Here is an 18,850-nt window from a genome sequence, read left to right on the forward strand (position 1 = left end):
TCAATATGACTGCACTTCTAGTGATAGGAGTCTGACAATAGCACTCACTGTAATTTTGCTCCTCTTATTGCAACCCAGTGGGCAGCATAACAATGCTGCTGGATAGTTAACAATGTTGCAGAATGGTTGATTTGTTACAGGTGGTTATACTTCACATGTACAAGAACTAAAATGTGCTTTCTAGTATAGCATTAATGCAGATGGAAATGATGTGCTTCATATGAGAGCTGTAATAGGCAGCACCTTGATTGTCAGCAGCAATGGTTTTAAGGCTATCTGTAGCTAGCAAGGTTGCCACATTTATGTCATTTTACACCAGTTGCTTGGCCATCTTGCTGATCTTTATTGGCTGTTGTATTTTCTGAAACAAGTATGCTTCTAAATGTGGTCAGACTTCAATCAGAGCACCTAACAGGAATTTATGCATCATTTAGGCTTCTTTACAATAGGCAGCTGAAGGCAGTGAAATAACCACCTGTCAGCTTTTCCCATTCACAAGCCGTGTAAGCCGCACCCCCCCCCCGTATCCTCAGACGCAACAAGAGATGTTTTTTCACCCAAAGGTAACACCGCCATATGCCACATGTGCAAATGTTGGGCCTGGTCAGCACTGTAAGAGGTTTTTTTTTGTTTTTTAGCGCTAGTGTTTTGAAAAGCTCTTGCTAATGCAAAGTTATGGGTGTTTTTTTTTTTTTTGTTTTTTTTTATAAAGTCACATCGCTCAAGTGAGAACACACACATACTCTTACATTAACAAGAGCTTTTCTAATCACAAGCACTAAGGCCTGGTGCACACCGAGCGGTTTTTGAAGCGTTTCGCAAACCGCTTCCGCCTGTGAAAACGCTTGGCTAATGTATTTCCATAGGAAAAAAACAGAGGTTTGAGGTTTTTAGCAAACCGCAAACGTGGGTCCTGCAGCACTTTTGCGGTTTGCAGATGCGTTTCTGCCTCGATGTAAAGTATAGGAAAAGCTCAAACTGCTCTGAAAACGGTAGACTAGAGCTGTTTTCCAGGCTTTTTTTGTTACATTAGCTGTTCAGTAACAGCTTCACTGTAACAATATTTGTAATCTGCTACACAAAAACGCTCCAAAAAACGCCAGGCATGTTTAGAAAACTCCTCTAAACATGCCTAGAATGGCTCAGAAATCTGCTACAAAAATCTCTAGCGTTTTGCAGATCTGCTAGAGGTTTTTGGTGTGCACTGGGCCTAAGAAAAAGCTCTTGCAGTTTGAACCAACCCTGACACAGGCTGTTGCCAAACGCTGCCATTTGGCTGCATGTGATTGCAAGCAGAATGGCGCTTGTGGCCAGGAGCCTGAACTGCCTGACAAATAAGCAGCTCAGCCATTGATAGAAAAGGGCTTAAAAGAGAGAAAAAAAATTGGCAGCTTCCATACCCCTCTTGTTCACAGGGTCATTTCAACCCTGTTGGCTTAGCTTTTTACAAATTGGTATGGAGTTGCAGAGAGGCTAGGTTCACAGTGGTCAGTTGCATAATGCACGTGTTATGATGGGTGAGAACTACAAAAGAGACAGGTCATAATACAAAGCCTGCATGCAGCAAGTTAGAATAACATGATCATTACAATGCAGTACTGTGAGAAGCCCCATAGAATTGTATGGACATTGAGATGATATACAGAATTATTCAGCAATGCAACTGATCACTGTGAACAATACTAACTGATACTAACTGAAAAATATGAAAAATATGCATGTATGGTAGTCCCACAGATGTGCATGCTTAGCCTTGAGGCAGGGAACACACTTGTCTTTCAGTTTTCTGCGCGCGTTTTCCTGCATACTTTTTCTGCACACCAAGTGTGTTTCTATGCAGGAAAACGCGCGCGTTTTTTCACAGCAGCTGATGTAGTTGATAGAGAAAACTGACAAAATGTGCAGAATCAGGATGAAGAATGTCAGTTTTTTTTTCTGCGCGCGAACAACATATTAAGTGTGTACTAGCCCATTGATTAACATGAGTTCTCAGTTTTTCTGTGCAGAAAACGCACACGAAAACAGTCAAGTGTAATGAATAAATAACTGCAGCATGTCTAGAAAAGATTTAGGAATTAAATGAGATGTGAAATAGTACTTTTTGTTTTTTTGCAGACGTCTGACCCTATGGCAGTGATGGCTAACCTTGGCACTCCAGCTGTGACAAAACTACAAATCCCATCATGCCTCTGCCTCCCCGAGTTATGCTTAGAGCTGTCACAGTATTGCAATGCCTCATGGGACTTGTAGTTCCACCACAGCTGGAGTGCCAAGGTTAGCCATCACTGCCCTATGGCAAAAACAGTATTAGAATGATGGTTTCCAGCAACTTTCCTGGGAATGTTTAACCAATATTGGAAAGCTGCAGGCTGAAAATGAAAGATATGATTTAGTAAAGTATCTAAGTAAATTCTACTTTTATCATAAATCTAACACAAATCAAAGATCTGCAAGTCTTTCAATTTCAGTTTTCAGCCAGATAAAAATGTATACGACTGACTGGAAACTGAAATCTTGTTGTTGTGTTAGTTTTGTTTTTATGCAATCTCGGAGATTAATTCTCAAAACATATCTTAATTTTAATTTTTTATCTTTAACTCACAATTTATCTTTTCTTGGGCCTCATTTATGTAGGTCTGTTACTACTGTGCGCAATTTTACCCGTACCAATGCTGTAGGAGTAGCTAGTACCCTAATCCACATTACCTGAGTAACGGGCACATCCTATGGTAACGTGCATTGCCAAAGCAAAGCGGGTTGCCATAGTAGCATAATGCGTGATACTCCCCCCTGGTTGATTCCAATTGATTGATGTTGATTCCTGAGCGCTTCTTGCTCAAAGCAATTTTACCAGGCTTATGTGAATCAGGGCCCCTTTCTCTTGGATTATCTCTTCTTATCTGTGTTAACTGATAATTTCTTCCTAAAGTGAGAAGGATATGGAGGCTGACATACTTTTTCCTTGTAAACAATGCAAATTGTCATGCTGTACTGCAGATTCTCTGCCTCTAATACTTTTAGCCTTAGACCCTGAACAAGCATGCAGATCTGATGTTTCTGACTGAAATCTGACTGGATTAGCTGCATCATTGTTTCAGGTGTGTGAATCAGACACTACTGATACCTGAAGGATTAGCAAGACTGCCAGGCAACTGGTATTGTTTAAAAGGATATAAATACAATGTTCTCCAAATCCCTCTAACTTCAGGTATCAATTGGTTCATGCCTCTGCAAAGAATCTCATGCATGTGCAGTGGCCCCCAAAGATCTCTGCCAGCGGCCCCCGAACACCTCTGCCATCCATCACCCTGGTTTATTGATTTGGCCCAGTGCCAGCCAAGAGCATTATTCTCCACTCACCCTGCCCACTGAGTGACATCACTACCACCCCACCCACCAGCCCTTCTCCCCCCACATCCCCCGCACAACAACAGAACATGTCACTAGCTTGTAGGCTAGTGATGTGTCTGTATAGTGTTGGCCCTGTAGCATTGCCCGAGGGATTGAGTCCCGATCACTGCAGGTTGACATGCCTTGTACATGCGTGGCCTAAGTACGGTGAGATAATTCATATAAGTTTTGTGAATAAACCCCATGGTAACCATGCTCTACTTAGAGTACAGATTGTCCAAAACTCTCGATTTTGAGGTAATTATTAACTGCACAGAGCTGGAGCCACTGTTGGCCATTTTCAACATCTACACTAATCCATTGACTAGCAACAAATGTTGACACTCTTATCTTCAAGTTTCTGTTAGGGATGGTCAATAAGCATTGAGGCAGGATTTATTTATTTATTGTATTTATAAAGCGCCAACATATTACGCAGTGCTGGACATTAGTTTAGGTTACAGACAATATTTAGCGGGGACATACAGAAAAATGACAATACAGGATTACAAGAAAAACCAGATCACGCGGCACAGTTTGAGTACAAGGTAATGCTTAGTCACTGGAGGGGAGCATGGAGATTAGGCAATTTGAGTTCACTCAGACGCATAGCATGGGTGCACAGTAATGGAGGTGCATGATTAGGTAGGACACAAAAGGAGGAGGACCCTGCCCAAAGGCTTACAATCTAGAGGGAGAGGTAAGGACACGAAAGGTAGGGGACCAGAGTTCAGCCGCGGGTTTAGAGCACTTGTGAGGGGTAGTAGGCCAGAGTGAAAAGGTGAGTTTTGAGGGCCTTCTTCAAAATGTTGGAGGGGGCTGCCCTAATGGGTGGAGGTAGGGAGTTCCATAGTGTTGGAGCAGCTCTTGAGAAGTCCTGGAGCAGTGCATGGGACTGGGTGATGCGAGCGGCGGTCAGGCGAAGTTCATTAGAGGAGCGGAGTGAGCGACTAGGTGTGAACCTCTTGAGTAAGATCGAAAATGTAGGTTGGATAGGTTTTGTGGACGGATTTGTAGGTCAGACACAATATCTTGAATCTGATTCTGGACTGGATAGGAAGCCAGTGGAGGGATTCACAGAGGGGAGCCGCCATGGTGGAGCGATGGGAGAAGTGGATAATTCTGGCTGCCGCATTCATGATGGACTGCAGCAGGGCTAATCGGGTCATAGGGATACCAGACAGAAGGGCATTGCAGTAGTCATTATGCACATTTATGCAACTTAAAGGGAACCTTAACTGAGAGGGATGTGGAAGTTTCCTTTTAAACAATACCAGTTGCCTGGCAGTCCTGCTGATCTCTTTGGCTGCAATAGTACCTGAATCACACACCTGAAACAAGCATGCAGCTAATCCAGTCTGACTTCAGTCAGAACACCTGATCTGCATGCTTGTTGGGGGGCTGGGATAAAAGGAAAAATCTATATCCTTCTCAGTTTAGGCTCCCTTTAACTAGTTCATCACTAAGCGGTTTTTCCCTTTATGGACCAGAACAATTTTCATCTTACAGCTCTCCCATTCATTCGCCAATAACTGTATCACACTACTTTTCACAATGAAATGATCTATATCTGGTTTTGTTTTTGTTTTTTTGCCACCAATTAGGCTTTTTTTGGATGGTACATTTTGCTAAGAATTATTTTATTCCAACTGCATTTTAATGGGAATCCTTAAAAAAAAATTGTAAAAAAAAATCATTATTTCTTAGTTTTCGGCCATTATAATTTTCAAATAAAAAATACTTACCCACACATTTTATTGGCCCATTTGTCCCGGTTATTATAACGCTTCAAATATGTCCCTAGTACAATGTATGGTGACAGTGTATATTTGGAAATAGTGTATTTTTTTCAGTTTTGCATCCTTAAATAATTATAATCCTTACTTGCAAAAATAACAGTAATATACCCTCAAAGTTGAGTCCCTAAGTTAACTATGTAGTTTTTTTTTAATGTAATTGTTTAATATAGAAATGTTTATTTTGGTAACTATGGGAGAGTGGGGGTGGTCAGGGGTTAATATTAATGGGGGATGTTTTTACATTTAAGGTATTAGGGTTACTATTTAGCTGCTAGATGTCCCCCCCACTTCATAATATCTGTGTACTGTAAACCATACACAGGGAAAGGGTGTGTGTATGTTTTCACTATCATTCTATCAATGACCACCAGCATCTCATTGATGCCAGTGAACATTGATTACAGGCACTTTGATTGGTGAATGGGAACGAAGTTAGTGTACGAACAGGCAGCGAGCGCGCATGGGCACTCGCTGTGGGTTATCGGGGACAGGGACATATGCCTCGGGATGACACGGGCTCGGGGTGACAACTAGTTAAAAAAAAAATGTACCAATACAATCTCACCTTGACTTCACTTGATTGGTCTATTTTCAAGCTTCATATATTTAAAAAATTCTGCATCAATAATCATTTTAATCTCGTTGACCGTCCCTGACTTATGTTACAAAAGCAGAGGCATCGCTGTGTCTTGCATGCATGTAAAAACAAATTACACAAGCTGATATAAGATTTGCCTTGAATCCTTACTATGTATAGAAATAAAGCATTTTTTCTGAACAGAAGATGAATTACCCGTTAACAATGCATTGCAAATGGCTCGAGTGGTAATGATACATGTTGCAATACCGCGGAGTTACCCTTTAATGCTGTTTCTCCGGAAATAGTGTCTGATTTAATTTGATCGTTATTTTGCAGTCAGCTACTTATGTTACTTGTTCCTTGAATAAAATGGCCTCCGTATCATTCTGCCTCAGCTGCAGTAAACTTGCTTATGCGAATTAAAAACCTTGACATAAAAGTAAATGTCATGTTTTAGGGCTTGTTCTTGTGAGAAGTACTAGGTCGAGCTGTTTGATCTGTGTTACTGAATGCGATGCAAACTTTTCCACTTAATCACTATAATTTATATGCTTTTAGAAGGTGCTGCAGCCCCCACCCCTCCCCTCACGATGTGACATTCAGAGCCAGGTCTGGTTTTTGCTTCACCAATCACATTGTCTGCGAACCGCTATAAAACAAGCTTAATAACCCTTATCGGAATAATACACTGCACAGTAACATGGTCTGCAATCGCTGTCTACAATGCAGTGACGAAATACACAATTATTTTTGCATATTAAAATGTGGCATATCCATTTACTAAAGATAAATGGTGACAGATAAGTCAGGGAAAATAATTTAATGTTGTGTCTGCTTAATAAGCTGCTCTGCCGCTGTGTTTTCAGGCAGTGGAAATGACTGGTACAGTAGGTCAGGGTCCAATTTATTTAAATGTTATAAAAACTGGGCTGGAACAATGTCTGTTTTGCACATCCCATTAAACACTTTCAACATCTCTCTCTGCTTGTTGCCAAGGCGGAAAGATTGCTGTAGGAATCAATGTGCATCTCCTTGTGGATTCCCACGCGTTTGAATTCTGGGACACACAGCACAGCTCATTAATGATTTACGGGGTTAATGAATGGGGATGTCCTAAGCTGAACAACATATGCCAGTCCTGAGGCTAAGTTTATATTTATTAGTATGTAGTTTGTGGATCTCATCAATATGCTAGGGAACTGGAAGGGTTGAGGGGGGCTTGTCATTTGTTACAAACGGCCTGTGTTATTCTGTCAGTTGAAAATACAGCTATTTGATAGGCAGACATTGGGGCTAATTCACTAAGGTTGAAAACCTAATTGATTCAGCAAATCTGCACAGGATTTTTTTTAATTGGCCTTTGTGTGTCAAAGTATTACATCTTTATGTGGGGCCTATTGGGATACAGGTGTGCTTGCTCACAATTAATGAATTGGAGTTTGCGTTATTGCAGTCACATGCACACATTCAGGAAAGTTTAAGGGCACCAGCTAGCCAGGCCAGAGGCTTGTTCTAGTGTGCAGAGGACAATACTGTGGAGACAACAGCAGGCAATCTACAGTGCACATAGGGATACGATGGGCTTAAAATAGTTGATAGTATATATATATATTACATACAATACATACAAACATGTACAGGTCCGTGCACATTTGAAAAATCTGACCAATGTCAGAACACACATTTTTTTTCCCAGTTATGAAAAAAAAATGATTGAAAAATTGCTTGGGTCAATATATCATGAAATTGACAACCCCTACACAATACAATTTTTCACTTATATTGAACACCTTTCGGTGTCTCTACTGCTTTTCAGATATGACCTTGTCAGAGACTGAAACTTTGCCATCTAATTGCAGAACATTAAAAAACAGTCCAAATTTGCTGGGTCACTGTTCTCCACTGTTCCCAAAATGTAGCAAGCCATTAACTCTTCAAGGTTGCAAGTTTTAAAAGCATATCTGGCCTTTTCCTTGGCTTAAAGGAAACCTGTACATTTTTTTACTAAAATGTATTTTTGTAATTTATTTAACTGATCATACTGGAGAGCTGAATAACAGGGTTCAGGAGACAGAAGAACCTCATGCCAATTTTTTTTTCAGTTGAACAAAACTAGAGCACAGTAGTGTCACGCATGTCCCACGGTTGCCAGTATTGTATAGGAGAGAGGCAAGAGGGAGGAGAGCAAGAGCCGAAGCCGGCGGATTCATCGGTTTCATTGCCACCGGCTTAATGTAGGGTACACTTTTGTTACGTGACTATTAATGTAATTAGCGCCACCTGGCAGATGCGCCTGGCTAATGGAAAAGTACCGATTATACAGTATAATCAAGAATGCATTTTTATGATGAATGAGTAGGCCATACACACTTTTTCCCTCTTAGCAAATCTGTCAGAAATCTGTAGCACTACAAGCCACATCAATCATAATTTCATTCAATTTGCAGGAAAAAAAAATCTATCAAAATTACCATCTGACCAGATGAAACATTTGGGTTGAATGGACGCAGCAGGGTAGTGGTAGTAGATGTTGCATAACGTTGAACTGTATTTTTTATATATTTTATGTTGAAATCTATTGAAATTCTGTGTTCAGTGTAGGGATGATTTGATCTCTCTCTAATCAGATTCAGGGCCCAGGCTGTACAGGTGCATTGCTGTATCTTTTACCAAGTTTTATTATCCAAAATCAAATGAATCAGGTTTTCAGGATTACTGATAATCTAAAGATCAGGAGAACCTTAAAAAATTCTGTTTTCCCAAGTATGGTTTGAACGATTTGAATAAAAATGCAGATGAGTGTTGTGGGTTGCTTCTGGTTATGGGTGTTCACTGCTGGCTGCACTGATCTCCCCAGGGCTGAATAGTTGTAGTGGATGTAAAGATGTGTGCACTTCACCTATGTGCTGCCAGCATGTACAGTATGTGTTGACTTTGCCTTCAACACTTGCTGGCAGGTGAAAAGGGGAAGTCACACATTTCTATGCTGTACAGTTTAAGAGCTCGGATGTATATCCAGACTGGAGTTATCAGTGAAATCTTTGTTTCAGCTACATTGGGTAATAATTCTATATCTGCAAGTTCTGTAGTGACATTGAGCTGACACTGGGCTGCATATGGCCACTTGAGAATAATATGGAGGCTGACCTATTTATTTCCTCTTAAACAATGCCAGTTGCCTAGCAGTCCTGCTGATCTTGTTTTGCTGCAGTAGTGTATAAATAACACCAGAAACAAGCATGCAGCTAATCTAGTCAGATCTGAGAATCATGTCAGAAACACCTGATCTGCTTCATACTTGTTCATGGTCTATGGCTAAAAGTATTAGAGGCAGAGGATCAGCAGCACAGCCAGGCAACTGGTATTGTTTAAAAGGAGATAAATATGGCAGCCTCCATATCCCTCTCACTTCAGTTATCCTTCAAACCTTTTTTTTTTTTTTTTTTATGTAAACAAAGAATGATTTACATATTCAGCGGTGATACATTGTCGGAGACATCATATGCTCTCTCCGACCTGAATTATGGCAAATACCGTTGGTTTTAAGTAGGCAAACTTTTTTTTTTTTTTAAATGAATCACTGATCTACTTTAAATGGCAAGACCCCCTTAACGTTGTGTATTGCTGTTTAAGCACATAAACTCAAGTTTGTATGCTAGTGGAGTGCCTCCTCATCTTTATTTGATTTCACTGTTCTCCCATCTGCATTGTGGACCACTGATCTGCAGTAATTCAAGTTTAAAAGAGGTTCCAAGCCTGTTCTACACTAGAATTTTATTGTTGCTTGCACATTTCTTTTCAAACTTGGGCAGAAAGTATTGAGAAAAGCTCCCAGTGGGTAATCAAAAACCTTAAAGCAAATCTAGCCTCTTTTATATGCTATTTAAAAGCGTTGGCTGAATTTGAGCTTTGAGACAGTTTACAGAATGGCTTGTGCTAGTTAATTCATGGTGTCACAAAGCAAGTGGTGATTGTTCTAAACAACCAAGAAGCATGCTGCCTTTTCAATATATTGTTTATCAGTACCCACAGCAGAAGACAAGGGACCAAGGTTTTTCATATTTCTGTACATTATTTCTAAGCAGGGAAGGGCTGTTAAAGAGGAACTGTAATTAGTAGAATTCAATAAACTATTCAGGATACCCATTATGCCTTAACCACTTAACCCAAAGTGGCTGTATATACAGTGGGATGTTAAAGTTTGGGCAAGGTTGTTAATTGTCATGATTTCCCTGTATAAATCGTTGGTTGTTACGATTAAAAATGTCAGTTAAATATATCATATAGGAGAAACACACAGTGATATTTGAGAAGTGAAATGACGTTTATTGGATTTACAGAAAGTGTGCAATAATTGTTTAAATAAAATTAGGCAGGTGCATACATTTGGGCACTGTTGTCATTTTATTGATTCCAAAACCTTTAGAACTAATTATTGGAACTCAAATTGGCTTTGTAAGCTCAGTGACCTCTGACCTACATACACAGGTGAATCCAATTATGAGAAAGAGTAATTAAGAGGGTCAATTGATAGTTTCCCTCTTTTAAATTTCTCTGAAGAGTAGCAACATGGGGGTCTCAAAACAACTTTCAATTGACCTGAAGATAAAGATAGTTCACCATCACGGTTTAGTAGAAGGTTACAAAGAGTTTTCTCAAAGATTTCAGCTGTTTCCACAGTTAGGAACATATTGAGGGAATTGAAGTGGCAGCACAAGAAAAATTTCATATAAACAGAAGCGACAAATAGTGAGAACAGTCGGAATCAATTTAATCGTATCAACCAGCGATTTATACAGGAAAATCATGACGATTAACAACGTTGCCCAAACTTTTGCATCCCACTGTATGTGCTTACTTTGAGCTGTATTGTCAGTCTGGACATACCGGCACTCACGTCCTCACGCTGCTCATTCATGGCGGGATTTACATGGCGGCGATAGGTGAAGGAGAACGTGTTCCCGAGTCACTCGAAGTGCCTGTGAATGAACATGCCTCAAATCCTGAGGAATATTCATTCATAAAAGTGAAAGTAACAAATGTAGTTAAAAAATTATTGAACGCTTCCTGGTAACTTTCATGATTTTATTTATTTATTTATTTATTGTATGTATAAAGTGCCAACATATTACGCAGCGCTGATGATTGTGTATAGTGCTATCTAGTGGTCAAAAAGTAAAGTTAAAGTTTACCAAACAGAAATGCATATAGTAAAAAAAAAGGTTAAAAAATACATTAAAAAAAAGCTTAGACTCTAAGGGAACCATTTTATTTATGTATTTTTATATGTATGTAAAACAAAAGTTTGCTTTCCTAAAACAGAAAGAATTTGCGATAATTCAGGTTGGAGTGAGCTCGAGATGTCTCCCAGGCACCACTGCTGAATATATGCAAATTAACCATTGTATGTATGTAATGAGGCTATATTACTTTTATTGTAGCAAATAAGGGCTTGTATTTATTGATGGGGTACAAAAAAAATATCTTGTTGCCATACTTTGTACTGGGAACAAAATTTAAATGTTGTGATAGCCGGGACAAATGGGCAAATAAAATGTGTGGATTGTATCTATAGTAGTACTGTTTATTTTAAAACTAGAGTGGGTAAAATTGGCAAAATTGTGTATTTTTGTTATGATCGCTTCTGCAGCGTTTACTGCTGACTGCAGTGGTATTGCAAACCAAGCAGTTCTAATGCCATTACATGCATTTGCTTGCATAGTTTGGTTTGCACTTAAACTAGTTGCTGATTCCATCTGCAGTCGCTCTGAAGTTAATGACAGTTTAATATGCTTTTGTGTAAACAAACATTGTCTGCTGCAATGGAGGGGCAATCCCTTTCCTGCAGGCTGCATATCATTGTCTGCCTTTTCCTGCTATCAGCCTGTGATTAATTACCATTCACTTGTGTGGGAATCTGCAGGTCTGCTCCCATTGGATTACCTCAGTATAAAGAACTGCTTCCTGCAATGCCTCATGGGCTACCATAGTCTCAGATTCTGTCTGTTACTCTGCTCGTGCCCCACCTCGTTCCTAGTCCGTGTGGACTGCGCTGACTCCTGCGAAGGGGTCAGCGAGTCCTCCTAGTTCTGCTCTTGTTCTAGAAGTTGTTACTCTGCTTGTCTTGTGTCATATATTGGTTCATCGCCAATATATACGCATACTTGCGCATTTTGTTATTTTCCTTGTATTCGTGTTACGTTGATACATCAGTGTCGCTGATATATACGTACACGAACTGTTTATATCCTGTGTTCCGTTAGTCAGCGTTCCAGCACGCTTTGGTGGTTGCGCGTATCGTGATCCCCCGTGCTGAGCTAGTTATCCTGGTCCTGTTTGTGGATTGCGTTCATCTCTGCGAAGAGATAGCGAATCCTTCTGAGTCCTGTTCCCTGTATCGTTCCAGTCCTAGTCAGTGTTCCTGCTTATGTCATATATCGGTTCATTGCCGATATATACATATGTTAGTCAGACGTTACAAATAGTTTCATTGATAGCTGTAATTGTAATACGCTAGGAAATCATACTTATTGTATATTTATCTGTGTTACGTTCATCTATCTTGATCCTGCTATTTCCTGACTATCCTGTCCTGTCTTTGTGAGGCACGCCATCGCTGCAAACGCATTGGCTACCTCATTCCAGTCTGTTTTATTGTGGACGCTTGCTGTCACTAAGTAGTGGCTAGTTAAGCAAGCGTTCATTCTGTCTACCTGTCCTGATCTCCTCAGTCCTGGTTTATGCGCTCAGCGCTACTTTGCGCTGAGACGTTATCACGAAAGTGTTGTTTGTGGCTGTTTGGATCTGCACCGGCTCTGTGCACCACAATCTCCTATTGGAGTCAGTCCTCTCCTCCACTAAACTGGGAATATCCTGATTCCTTGTGCTGGTGTGTGTACCTCCTTCAAGTCAGCTTATGTGTTGCCTGCTGACTGTGGAGAATACACCTCCAAGCTTAACAATTTTTCAATTCTTTTTTTGTAATTCCCTATGCAATGCATAGAAAATAAAGTAATTACAAAGATCAAGTATCACACCCAAACAGTCTAATTTGTGGAGAGAAAAACAAGATCTAGATCATTTAGGTGTGATAAGCAATGATAAAGTTATTGGTTAATAAATGGGAAGAGTGCTGACATGTGAAAATTGCTTCTGTGAAACAACCCGCGGGCTAAATTGGTTAATTATCTTAATTGCCGCTTCAGAAATGCCTGATATCATTATTTTGCTGTCTGTTGGTATCGTGCAGCCTTCTCTCCCAGAGCACTCTGAGTTTACGTCAATGATGTTCCTGCTCACTTCACAGAGGAAAAGAATATTCCATAGGGATTCACATTGCCAGCAGTAAACATGCTACCATATCTGAAAAATTTAGAAATCTAAATCAGGGTGAGGTAAGATTTTTACAATGCAACCATTGACTAAATCATTTCTAAGTTCATTTTAAATGCATATGTATACATACACTTGTCAGAAAGTAAAAAAAAAAATCCAGTATACTTGTTCTATGTAGCAGTAGAAACTCTTACCGACTTTATCTCCTTATGGGGGATTCTCAAAGTTTATTTTAATTGTTTCAAAAGCACTCCCTCCAAAGAAGTTCAAAGATGCCAGTTGGCCTGCCTATACACTTACCAACATTTTGCCCCCACATGTCCCCCAATCACCATACTTAACAGTAGGGATACAGTTTTGATGTTGGTGTGCTGTGCCTCCTTTTTCTCCACACATAGTGCTGTGAGTTTCTTACAAACAACTCAACTTTGGTTTCATCTGTCCACAGAATGTTTTGCCAGTGCTGCTGTGAAACATCCAGGTGCTCTTTTGCAAACTTTAAATGTGCAGCAATTGTTTTTTTTGGGGGGACTGCAGTGGCTTCCTCTGTGGCATCCTCCCATGAACTCCATTCTTGTTTTAGTGTGTTACATATCGTAGATTCGCTAACATGGATGTTGGCATATGCCAAAGACTTTTGTAAGTCTTTAGCTGACACACTAGGATTCATCTTCACCTCATTGAGCATTCTGCGCTGTGCTTTTGCAGTCATCTTTACAGGACGGCCACTCCTAGAGAGTAGCAGCAGTGCTGAACTTTCTCAGTTTATAGAAAATTTGTCTTTAACTGCAAGGCTTTTGGAGATACTTTTATAACCCTTTCCAGCTTTATGCAAGTCAACAATTCTTAATTATAGGTCTTCTGAGAGCTCTTTTGTGCGAGGCATCATTCACATCAGGCAATGCTTCTTGGGAAAAGCAAACCCAAAACTGGTGTGTGTTTTATATAGGAAAGGGCAGCTGTAACCAACACCTCTAATCTCATCTCATTGATTGGACTCCAGCTTGCTGACCCCTCACTCCGTTTAGCTCTTGGGAGATGTCATTAGTCTAGCAGTTCACATACTTTTTCTACCTGCACCATGAATGTTTACATGGTATGTTCAATAAAAACATGGAAACGTTTAATTATTTGTGTGGTATTAGTTTAGTCAAACTGTGATTGTTTATTTTTGTGATTTAGATGAAGATCAGATCATATTATATGACCAATTTGTGCAGAAATTCATATAATTCTAAAGGGTTCACATACCTTTTCTTGCTACTGTATAACTCAACGTTATTTTTAATCTGACTACAGCAGCAAATCTCCTGAGAACTAAGTAGAACCAATAACGTGTGTGCATTCTTGATAACAGGATAGCGATTAAGAGTTATTATTTCTATGTGTAGGAGCTAGATAAATAACAGGTTATAAGGCTACATTCACACTACAGTCAAGAACAGTCCAGTTAATGGAACAGACCTCAATGGACATATCGACAAATCCTATGTTCGGGATAGAATCCGCTCAGACAAGTCTGTTCTGTATTTTGAATGCAAAATTCTGAGCTGCACGTTTTTTTGAATGCTGAATGGAAGTTCGACATGTCATAATAGTATGCAACATATAATCTAACCTGTCCAATGCAATAGACACAACAGAGACACTGTGAACAGGGGGTCATGCTGTGGATAACAGCAGACCTGCTGTCACTATCCATAGTATGAATCTAACCTCAGCTTGATTATAAACATGCCTTAGACTAAAAACTGACACTTTCAGCCCTTAAACTCAACAAGAATATGAGATTTTGTGAAAGTTGTATTTAAAAGATACCTGAACTGAGAGGAATATGGAGGCTGCTATATTTATTTCCTTTTAAACACTGAGTTGCCTGGCATCCTGCAGCAGTGCTGGGCGTAATGGAAAAAGCTACGCTTACGGATCATTACGCGTAATTTTTCGCTATTACGCATTACGGAATTACGCTTACGGCGTAGACATTGAATTACGGTACATGTCTGTAATTACGCATAGCCCTTACGCAATTACGCGTAAGAATACCGTAATTCAGGTTGTTACGTTATAGGCTTACGCGTAAAATCCTACTAGCAATTAATGTGTAAGGTCATGCTGCCAAGCGGAAAAGTTGACGCATGGATCAATGTTAGGTAGCCGCCGACTTTAAGTGTTAATAGCAAAGCCCCCTTAATTGCTAAGAGCCTCAAATTTGGAGAATATATTAAGGAGATCAGAAGGAATAAGAGGAAATTTTTTTTTTTTTCAAAAAGACCTTATAGTTTTTGAGAAAATCGATGTTAAAGTTTCAAAGGAAAAATATATACATTTAAAAACCCGCCGACTTTAACGGTTAATAGCAAAGCCTGCTTAAAATTTAGGAACACCAAATTCACAGGGTATATTAAGGGAATCAGTGGGAATAAGAGGAAATTTTTTTTTTCAAAAAGACCTTATAGTTTTTGAGAAAATCGATTTTTAAGTTTCAAGGGCAAAAATGTCTTTTAAATGCGGAAAATGTCAGTTTTTTTTGCACAGGTAACAATAGTGTTTTATTTTCATAGATTCCCCCAAGTGGGAAGAGTTTTACTTACTTCGTTCTGAATGTGGGAAATATTTAAAAAAAAGATGTGGGGTCCCGCCTCCCAGACCTCTTTAACCCCTTGTCCCCCATGCAGACTGGGATAGCCAGAATGCGGAGCACCGGCCGCGTGGGGCTCCGCACCCTGACTATACCAGCCCGCATGGTCCATGGATTGGGGGGTCTCGGAAGGGGAGGGGCAGCCAAGCTTTCCCCTCCCCCTCCGAGCCCTTGTCCAATCCAAGGACAAGGGGCTCTTCTCCACCTCCGATGGGCGGTGGAGGTGGAGGCCGCGATTTCCTGGGGGGGGTTCATGGTGGAATCTGGGAGTCCCCTTTAAAAAGGGGTCCCCCAGATGCCCACCCCCCCTCCCAGGAGAAATAAGTATAGAGGTACTTGTACCCCTTACCCATTTCCTTTAAGAAGAAAGGAACCCCATTGGTCTGCTAAGGACCAATGGGGCTCCTTGGAGCCCAAATACAAAGATGCTTTCGAGAGCTCTGAGCTATATAGCTCAGAGCTCTGTCGGGTTTAGGACGCTAAGTCCCCGCCGGCTCCGCTGCCCTCCCCGCCTCTCCCACATGTCACCTATATACATGCTGGCACCCATGGGTGCCAGCATGTATATGGGTGACAGGTGTGGGCGGAGTGGACGGCGGGAGCCGGCGGGGACTTAGAGTGTATGCAGCGGCCGGCGGGTGAGCGGCGAGTGACGTCGGGTGCGGTGGTGTTACAAAGTAACAAAGTTGTTACATTGTAACAACTTTGTTACATTGTAACTGATTAGTATATTTCCGAGGATATTGCGTGGGAACTGGCTTTTAAAGGGACAGGTAAGTATTAATGGTTAATTAAGAATATTAAAGGACTTTTTTCGTGGTTATGTTTTTTGTTCAATTAAAATACTTTTTCTATGTGTTTGTGTGTTTATTTACTTTTAACTCTTAAAGGAAAGGGGTAAGGGGTACAAGTACCTCTATACTCATTTCTCCTGGGAGGGGGGGTGGGCATCTGGGGGACCCCTTTTTAAAGGGGACTCCCAGATGCCACCATGAACCCCCCCCCAGAAAATCGCGGCCTCCACCTCCACCGCCCATCGGAGGTGGAGAAGAGCCCCTTGTCCTTGGATTGGACAAGGGCTCGGAGGGGGAGGGGAAAGCTTGGCTGCCCCTCCCCTTCCGAGACCCCCCAATCCATGGACCATGCAGGCTGGTATAGTCAGGGTGCGGAGCCCCACGCGGCCGGTGCTCCGCATTCTGGCTATCCCAGTCTGCATGGGGGACAAGGGGTTAAAGAGGTCTGGGAGGGGGGACCCCACGTCGGTTTTTTTTATATTTCCCACACTCAGAACGAAGTAAGTAAAACTCTTCCCACTTGGGGGAATCTATGAAAATAAAACACTATTGTTACCTGTGCAAAAAAAACTGACATTTTCCGCATTTAAAAGACATTTTTGCCCTTGAAACTTAAAAATCGATTTTCTCAAAAACTATAAGGTCTGTTTGAAAAAAAAATTTTTTCCTCTTATTCCTTCTGATCTCCTTAATATATTCTCCAAATTTGAGGCTCTTAGCACTTAAGGGGGCTTTGCTATTAACCCTTAAAGTCGGCGGCTTTTTTATATTATACGGGAGCGTAATATTACGCGATTACGGCAGACTGTGTAATTTCAATGGGAGTTTACTGTCTTACGCGTAATTTGTTACGCGTAATAACGTAACCTACGGTCTACGCGTAATTAATTACGCGTAATACCGTACCCTTATACGTAATGCTTACAGTGCATTTGTAGTGAATTACGATGCGTAATTACGCTAATGCGTAATTTCGGCCCAGCACTGTCCTGCGGATCTCTTTGGCTGCAATACTATCTGAATCACACACCTGAAACAAGCATGTGACATAACCAGACTTCAGTCAACATCTCCTCTGCCTGCTTGTTTGGGGGCTATGGTCAAAAGTATTAGAGGCAGAGGCTCAGCAGGACAGCCAGGCAATTTGCATTGTTTAAAAGGAAATAAATATATCAGCTTCCATATCCTTCTCACTTCAGGTGTCCTTTAAGATTAGCCCTACAGATACAACAACTTATCTGCTATATTTATTTTCATTTTATGTTGGCATGATATACAACATTTGATATAATTCAACTAAAAATAACCATGCTTAACACTTTTTAAGTCGCTATTTAGCCTTGGCTCTGCAGGGCAGCTGCCCCACTTACTCTTAAAGGGAACCTAAACTGAGAGGGATATGGATGTTTCCTTTTAAACCATACCAGTTGCCTGGCAATCCTGCTGATTGCTTTGGCTTCAGTAGTGGCTTAATCACACACCTGAAACAAGCATGCAGCTAATCCAGTCTGACTTCAGTCAGAGCACCTTATCTGCATGCTTGTTCAGGGGCTGTGGTTGAAAGTATTAGAGACACAGGATCAGCAGGAGAGTAAGGCAACTGGTATTATTTTAAAAGAAAAAATGCATATCCTTCTCAGTTTAGGTTCCCTTTAAGGGAGGCCAGCCTCAAAAGTCAGATTCTATAAAAGTCTTGCCCCTCGGCCAGACTTTTTGTCTTTCAAAATTCCATCAATAAAGCACTTTCTCCAGACATTCGTTCCTGGAAGGACCGAATGCATGCTTTGTTTCAAGGACTCTGATATCAATACCTGCATTTGAACTGGACTGTTAAATTCAATCCCACAAGGACTGCTAAGCTAAGTAAACGTTCTCCGCTACAAAATTTAAATTGCACCCGAATGGCACTTATGGCTGGCAGCCAGGAAGCTGCACGACAAGTTTGCGTTTAGTCTTCCATATGAAAAAGGCCAAAAGGAGCTATACTAGGTTATTTCAAGACTGGGTGCCTGAAATCTGCGCCAATATAGCACAGGCAATGGCAGTAGCTAAGTAAGTCGGGAAGCACTGGCACTATTTTATGTCTCAGGACTGATAAAAATGCTAACCTCCTCAATCTGCTGCAGGTCAAGTTATCTGAGATCTCTCTCACGAGTGATCTCAGTAACTGTTACTGCAGGAGATAGTTTGTAACATGTTTACAAACTTTTTATGAATGCCATTGGCTATGTCAGCAATTATTCAATATTAAAGGCACTGTGATTGGCTTAAGGGAACAAGAGTTCCCTCTCAACAACCACAGCCATTCAGA

General features: G+C 40.8%; 1 protein-coding gene across 4 annotated transcripts in view; it reads left to right on the plus strand.

The window, feature by feature from the left end:
- The window catches only part of CDH22 (cadherin 22), an 804,629-nt gene that overhangs the window by 110,780 nt on the left and 674,999 nt on the right, over positions 1 to 18,850 (plus strand). The window lies entirely within an intron of this gene.

The sequence above is a fragment of the Hyperolius riggenbachi genome, chromosome 12 (genome assembly GCF_040937935.1).
Source record: "Hyperolius riggenbachi isolate aHypRig1 chromosome 12, aHypRig1.pri, whole genome shotgun sequence".
NCBI lineage: Eukaryota > Metazoa > Chordata > Amphibia > Anura > Hyperoliidae > Hyperolius > Hyperolius riggenbachi.